Genomic DNA, 8,632 nt, shown 5'->3' with positions numbered 1-8,632 from the left:
GACGGGGAAGGTGCCGACACTGGACAACCAGGGCGGCTGGGACGCTCCTTCTTTGTGACTTTTTCTTGTCGTTTGCTGAATTCTTGTATCCAGCCGAACATGAATTTCTATGAAATACAGTTCTAAAGAAATACGGGACGAATTTCGCTATGGATGTGCTCTGTGGGCAGTCCTTTGGTTCATAAAAGTCGCTTTTTTTCTAATCTATTACATACTTACAGCAAACTGCCCTCTTGGTCTGACTGCAGATCATGAACCAATGACCACCGAATACTGTATATGGCTGCCTTCCACCCGATATGTGCAGCCACATTCTAGATACATAAAGGCACTGGAGTTTGCAATTTATTTATTGATTCAACCACACACACACACACACACACACACACACACACACACACACACACACACACGATGGTCATTTGACTAATGTAGTACTGTGAATGTAGTAATGTGAATAAACTCTCCATGTTGACTAGTCTTATTGCATTTCCTCTTGTGGCGTATAAAATTGTATAAAGTCATTTATTGTTACCATGTTTAGAACTGAATAGTGAGATATGAGATTGCTATTTAACCAAGAGCATTTGTTGTACATTTTTAAAATGTATAAATGTCGTAATATGACAGAGTTCATGAACGGTGGTCAAGTTGTTAGTTGCTGTATTGAGTAAAATACTGGTCAGGTGACCAAGGTTTCGAGTAGGCATGCAAGCTGGAGCTGGAGGTCATTTGGTCCGCGTTGTTAGTTTGGGTAATGTCTTTTGTCGGTGTGTCGTTGAACTAGTAACACGTTTGGAAGGTATATATGCCCACAGACCAGCTTGAGTCTAAGTTTGATAGTTCTGACTTAGAAATATTTCGATATCCACGAGTTCATAACTTGGAACTTTAGATTCTGGTGCACTAACTTACAGAACGATATCCAGTGATTGAATTATTCCGACTGCAGAAAAATTTGTTAATGTTTAAATACTTGTGTGTATCTGTCGAACTGTGTGATTATCGGTGCAGATGTTCTTTTTTTTTGGGTGGGGTGGGGGGTGGGGAGGTTGTTGTTCTGCCCAAGCGTTTAGTCCACATTTGCTACCGACAGAAAATTCTCTGCTTACACCCTCAGTCAGACATTCAGTGGGATTTTGATTCAACTGTGATAACAATCTGTGTGAGGCTACCATTCTGATTACAGCTTGTGCGCGCTTATTTGGATAGAGGATAACCTGTCTGTAGCAGCCGATAGTATTATCCTACAGGATTTTCCTTATGTGTTTCTTTTCATTCTCACTATTCACATATTTATTTCTTTAATTATATTACTATTTTTAGTTGCTAACTAAGGTGCATCATGAATAATACATGCTTATGTGAGACCATAAGCAACAGTGCATGACCTAACCCCTACTGACCAGATAAGCCGTACTAAAATCTAGCTTTGTGTGCTCGCGTTCTGTTGATCAGCAGGAAGCAACGAATTGGTACTGAATGGTGATTAATTTGACATTCCAGAATGAGATTTTCACTCTGCAGTGGAGTGTGCGCTGATACGAAACTTCCTGGCAGATTAAAACTGTGTGCCGGAGCGAGACTCGAACTCGGGACCTTTGCCTTTCGCGGGCAAGTGCTCTACCAACTGAGCTACCCAAGCATGACTCACGCCCCGTCCTCACAGCTTTACTTCTGCCAGTACCTCGTCTCCTACCTTTCAAACTTTACAGAAGCTCTCCTGCGAACCTTGCAGAGCTAGCACTCCTGAAAGAAAGGATATTGCGGAGACATGGCTTAGCCACAGCCTGGGGGATGTTTCCAGAATGAGATTTTCACTCTGCAGTGGAGTGTGCGCTGATACGAAACTTCCTGGCAGATTAAAACTGTGTGCCGGACCGAGACTCGAACTCGGGACCTTTGCCTTTCGCGGGCAAGTGCTCTACCAACTGAGCTACCCAAGCATGACTCACGCCCCGTCCTCACAGCTTTACTTCTGCCAGTACCTCGTCTCCTACCTTCCAAACTTTACAGAAGCTCTCTTGCGAACCTTGCAGAACTTGACATTATTGTTGCCTGAGCCAGACTGAGATTTCCACTTGAGGTTTGTCTGTGGTAGCGCTGAATTTGAAATTCGTTCTAAGTGCTATTTCAGGATCAGTAAATGTTTCGAGATCTTAGATATGGACTGTTAGTACAGGGCTTCAGACAAGGGAAGCTCCCCATCGCACCCCTCTGAGATTTAGTCGTAAAATGGCCCAATGGACAGCTCGTCAAAAACTGAAAACAGATCAAGTGTGAAAACAAGAAGAAAGTGCACTGAACTGTAAAAAAAGGAGCAAAATAGAAACAGTGAGCAGTCCAGGCTCAAGGTATGCAACATCGAGCTACTTGTAAGAACCACAGTGTCGCTGTTGTGTGGTCTCAGTGTTGGGCTGCACAGCGGGAGATCTGTGCACAAACTTCCTTCGTGCCCACCCACCCCCCCTTTTTTTTTCTTCTCAAATTTATGTAGTGTCCGTCCAGTCACTGACATGTCTGTTCTCCTTCTGTAGTCGTGGCAGTTCTCATAGTATACGTAGGTTATAGAATATGAGTCATGTGGTAACAATATATTATCGTCGCAAGTAAATGTGATGAATAGTGAAAGCAGGCGATATGTAGCATAGACCTCTCACAGAAATGAAAACAACAAATAAACGGGTGCTAACTTGTTACAACAGAGGAATTCGAGAATCAAAACTTTCGAAAAGGTATGGAAGAGGCGTAATATAGGTACTTCTGTCGAACGAATTGGAGTAATGTACATCGCTACACGTCACTGTCGCAAACGGACGTTACACCATGACACAGACACAAATTCGAATACAGCGAACAGACACGTCAGTGGCCAGACGGACAGTTCGTAATTTCGTGAAAAAAGTCCAGCACCGTGCTCACATGACCACGATTCCACAGTGTTGTTCATGTTGATCTTGGACAGTTTACTGTTTCTATTTGCCTTCTTTTTTCCACAGTTCAGTACACCTTCTTCCTGTTTTCATGCTTGGTATGAGTTCAGTTTTTGATGGGCAATCCACTGGGCCCTCTTATCACTAAATATGGGGGGGTGCGATGGGAAGTTTCTCTTGTGAGCTTTAGGTAATGCGCGTTTTTCTTTTTCTTTTTATGTAGCAACAGGCAACGAAGCCACAGTGTCCACACCGCCATCATCATGACAGCAGTTCACCCCAAACGGTCTCTGTGCCACAGCGTCTACATGCCTCATCATCTCTGTGGTGGAGTACCTCAGTGCAGCTGCGTCTGTGTACCATTACATCTCCCTGCCATAGTCTCTGTGCCACAGTCTATAAGCTGCAGTGCATCCACGCCACAGTCTCCACAGCAAATCTGCGCCACAGTCTCTGTGGCACAGTATACCCACGCCCTATTCTCTGTGCTGCAGTGCGTCCATGCAGCTGTCTTCACACTGCAGCATCTGTGTGCCACTACCTGTCCCTGCCACGGTATCTGTGTACCGCAGCCCTCCTCAACCTCAATCGTCTCACTATAGTATCTTCTCGCTGCAGCACCCACACACTACCATATTTATCCACTAAAGCATTTCCATGCTACAGAGCTTCTGTGCTGCAGTTTCTGTAAATGCATCACGTCTGCACCACACTATCGCCATCACTGTGTTTACATACAACATCGTTTCCATGCTACAGTATCTCTGTAACGCAGCATTTACACGTCGCATCTCCACACTGCCACGTTCTACTTGTAACTGCATCTCCACACCACCATATCTCTACCCTGCTGTGTCTCCATGCCACTGTGCTTCCGCACCACAGTTTCAGTGCTACAGTATCTCTATATTGCAGTGGTTTCAACTGTAGTCTCTTCACCATAATACATTTGCGATCCAGCATCAGCACCACTGCACCTCCAAGACCACTGCATCTCTATGCCACAGGATCAACATGCTGCAGCATTTCCATGCCACATCCCCCAGCCAGCACATTCACCACGTCACCGTGCCTACACTCTCATGTCTCCAGACAGTTGTATCTCCACCCTGTAATGCCTCCATGCACAGTCCCACTACTGCAGTCTCTGCATCGCCTTGATTACATACACTACTTCCACACATTGTCTTTCTCTGCACAGCAGCGCTGCTGCACCACAGACTCGGCGCCACAACCTTCATACTGCCGCTCCAATATTCCATCACATCTCCATGCTGCAACGGTTCCACACCAGAGTCTCACTGCCACAGTGTCCATGCCACTACATTCACCCAGTGGAGTGCTTCCACAATGCAGTCTTCGTGCTGCACTATCCATGCCATTGTGTCTTCATGGCGCAGCATCTCCATCTGCCACATCTCCATGCCACTAAATCTCTAAAGTACAGTGCCTCCAAACCACAGTTTCTATACTGTACCACTTTTGCACTGCATTCTTCACACCGTAGCACATTCATGACACCGTATCAGTACTGCTGCGTCTATAAGTCTGCTATGCCTCCTGCTGCAGTGTATGTGGTCATTTCCATCCCACATATACATGCCGCTACAGTCTGCACACCTCCACATCTCCATGCCGCCACAGACTACACAACACCAGATCTCCCCATTACAATGCTCCCATGCTGCAGTCTCAGCACTGCAGTCTCCATACCACCACATATGCACGCCACTGTGTCTCCATGCCACTGCGTGTCCATGCTGCAGCACTTTGGCGCCACGATCTCAGCACTGCTGTCTCCATGACACTACTCTTAGTACCACCACGTCTCCAAGCTACAGCACTCCTTTGGCACAGTCTTGGCACAGCAGTCTTCATGCCATCGCGCCTACACACCACTGCACTATATGCTGCAGTGCTTCCACTTTGGAGTCTGAGACACCCTCCTCTCTAACGCCGAATAAATAATAGATAAAGATAAAATTCAAAGCAAGCACACTTTTGTAGCTTACATAGCTATGCATGTAAACTAACTATTAGGAGAGAAGGATAAGTGCTCACTATCTGTTTATTACCGTTCCTTGATCAACATCTTATAAAGTATTGTGGCTCATTCTAAAAAATAATGATCGTATCTACTGGGTGTAAGTAGGTTTAATAATACAATTTATACAGTGCTTCTGTCGCTTTCTTAATGAACTGTTTCAGTCTCTTCATATTATTTACATTTCTACAGTATTTCACTAATTAAACTTCCATTATAATAAAATCTTTGACAAAATCTTTTCCAACCAAAACCAAACAAATTTCCAGTCTACAGCTCACAATAACTTCCAGCTCACTTCCCCCTTACTGACAACCTCTATATAACGATAAAACTAAGAGAAATCAGGACTGTCAGCTGCCGACAGGCACTGGATTAAATCATAGAACTAGTTACACAATGGTCAACAACAAAGACACATGACCTTGCAGTTACGCGATCATAAAATACATCAACTTTATACATCCAGAGAGTCTTACATAGTTTACTATTTCTTATCAAATCTTCTCAGAATAAATCATACAAATACGAATAGCGACAATAACTTTATGATACACACATCAAAAAAAGTTTTGCATCGTCTCAGTTCCCGGAACTCCTGAAGTTAGACGTTGACTGAAGACATTGTATCACACACACAGTCCCTTTGACTATTCAGAGATGTTACTAAACCCGCCCAAAGATGTGAACAACCGTGCATGAGCAGCGCCTATTAGACGAAGGGGTCCGACAGCCGATCAGTTTCAGTCATTTCACCAGAAAGGAGGTACATGGTTCATGTTGTCTGTAGTTCAACCATGCCTAGACGGTCAATACAGCGGTTCGATCGCGTCCGCATTGTCACTTTATCCCGGGAAGTGTCCAGTCATCTCGGAGTGAAACAAAGCGATGTAGTTCGGTCATGGAGGAGATACAGAGAGACAGGAAATATCGATGACATGCCTCGCTCAGGCCGCCCAAGGGCTGCTACTGCAGTGGATGAACGCTACCTACGGATTATGGCTCGGAGGAACCCTGACAGCAAAGCTACCATGTTGAATAATGCTTTTCGTGCAGCGACAGGACGTCTTGTTACGACTCAAACTGTGCGAAATAGGGAGCATGATGCGCAACTCCAATCCCGACGGCCATGGCGAGGTCCATCTTTGCTACGACTACACCATGAAGCGCGGTACAGATGGGCCCAACAAGATGCCGAATGGACCGCTCAGGATTGGCATCACTTTCTCTTGACCGATGAGTGTCGCATATGCCTTCAACCAGACAATCGTCGGAGACGTGTTTGGAGGCAGCCTGTTCAGGCTGAACGCCTTAGACACACTGTCCAGCGAGTGCAGCAAGGCGGAGGTTCCCTGATGTTTTGGGGTGGCATTATGTGGGGCCGAAGTACGCCACTGGTAGTCATGGAAGGCGCCGTAACGGCTGTACGATACGTGAATGCCATCCTGCGACCGATAGTGCAACCATATTGGCAGCAAATTGATGTGGCACTCGTCTTCATGGTCGACAATTGGCGCCCCCATCGTGCATATCTTATGAATGATTTTCTTCAGGACAACGACATCACTCGACTAGAGTGGCCAGCATGTTCTCCAGACATGAAGTCTATCGAACATGCCTGGGATAGATTGAAAAGGGCTGTTAATGGACGACGTGACCCACCAACCACTCAGAGGGACGCCGAATCGCCGTTGAGGAGTGGGACAATCTGGATAAACAGTGCCTTGATGAAATTATGGACAGTGTGCCACGACGAATACAGGCATGCATCAATGAAAGACGACGTGTGCACAGCAATCTGGACGACCACCTCTGAAGGTCTTGCTGTATGTTGGTACTACAAGGAATGTGTGGTTTTCATGAACAATAAAAACCGCGGAAATGATGTCTATGTTGATCTCTATTCCAGTTTTCTGTACAGGTTGCGAAACTCTTGGAACCGAAACGTTTTTGATGTGTGTAATTAAAATTTCACATCATTGGAGATAAATCTCAATTATTTTTATATGTCGGTTCTATTTGAGAAAATATGAGATTAATTTTGGTTTTTGAATTTACAGTTTTGATTTTGTTGAACTGTGTCATAAATTTAACATATCGTATTCTATGATATGAGAGAGAGAGAGAGGGAGAGAGAGAGGGGGGGAGAGAGATTGAGAGAGAGAGAGAGAGAGAGAGAGAGAGAGAGGAGCATTGATCATTTCCATTGAAAGTCTCAGTGCCACTGTGTCCATGCTGCTGCGTGTTCATGCCACCATGTGGCCATGCCGCAGCATCTCCACACGACAATATCTCCATGCTGCAGTCTCATTGCTGCAGTCTCCACGCCGTTGAGTCGCCATGCCATCACATCTCCAGCCACCATGTCTGCATACCACAATGTCTCCACACTGCCGTGTCTCCATGCCACAGACTTCTGTGCTGCAGTCTCACACTGCAGCCTCCGTGCTGCCACATCTAGACGACACTGTATCTCCAAGCCAAAGTCGTTATTTGCTGCAGTCTTAGTGCCACAGTGGCCATGCTGCTGCATCCCCATGCCACTGCATGTTTACACCACATTCATTCAGCACTGCAGTCTCAGGACTGTGGTCCCCCTGCCACCGTGTATCCATGCCGCCACATCTCCATCTACCACGTCTTCATGTCTCCAAGTCTTCATGCTGCAACGCCTCCACACTACAGTTGCCACACTACTGCATCACCACATTGTGGCAGCAGGGGCACCGTGTGAAAAATTCCATTGTAATTTATATTTGCAATTGTGAGCCATGACCAACAACATTATAAAATCTGCAAGCACTGTAGGGTGGTAGGGTATGAGGGATGTGATTTAGCTAAATAAATTTCAAAAATAAATAAATATGGAAATTACATTGGCTTTAGGGATTCAGATTGTATTACTGATGAATATATTCAAATTGGGTGTGAACTTGGAGATATGAAGCACTCCGTCTTCAGGCCACAAGTGGCCCATTCTGACCATCCGACCGCCATGTCATCCTCAGCTGAGGCCGCAGATAAGAGGGGCGTGTGGTCAGCACACCGCTCTCCCGGTCGTTATGATGGTTTTCTTTGACTGGAGCAGCTACTGTTCGGTCGAGTAGCTCCTCAATTGGCATCACGAGGCCGAGTGCACCCCGAAAAATGGCAACAGCGCGTGGCAGCCTGGATGGTCACCCATCCAAGTGCCGGCCACGCCCGACAGCACTTAACTTCAGTGATCTGACGGGAACTGGTGTATCCATTGTGACAAGGCCGTTGCCTGGAGATATGAAGCTGATGGTTTTTATTTAAAATTTCAAAATTTGGAATGATTGTGGAAGTAGAATGAAAGAACAACAAAGACACAGAGGTTTTCAATGAAGAAATCAATAACAATGAGTACAAAGTAGCTGAAGTTGAAGGTAAACATGTAAGTGGAACTATTTATAAAAGGAAAATATAGCAGAGGGATCGATAGGACATGTTAAAACTGTGTTTAGCAATCTTGGATGAACTAAGTAGTAAGAAAAGAAATGTGTGAAGTATAAAACCCAAATAGAGGCAGAGTAAAGTGTTTGAACATAACTGAGTGACATGAGGCTTTAACTGTAACAGTAAACAGTTAGGAAAGATAGTGAGCACCAATCAAAGGGCGATGTATAATTTAAGA

General features: G+C 45.3%; 1 pseudogene; it reads right to left on the bottom strand.

Moving 5' to 3' along the window:
- Window positions 1–8,125: 8,125 nt before the first annotated feature.
- On the bottom strand, window positions 8,126–8,243 carry LOC124722098 (annotated as a pseudogene).
- Between the last annotated feature and the right edge of the window lie 389 nt (window positions 8,244–8,632).

This window comes from Schistocerca piceifrons, chromosome 1, assembly GCF_021461385.2.
Source record: "Schistocerca piceifrons isolate TAMUIC-IGC-003096 chromosome 1, iqSchPice1.1, whole genome shotgun sequence".
NCBI classification, from domain to species: domain Eukaryota; kingdom Metazoa; phylum Arthropoda; class Insecta; order Orthoptera; family Acrididae; genus Schistocerca; species Schistocerca piceifrons.
The sequence above is the reverse complement of the archived record's forward strand: the minus strand, read 5'-3'. Positions and strand labels throughout refer to the sequence as shown.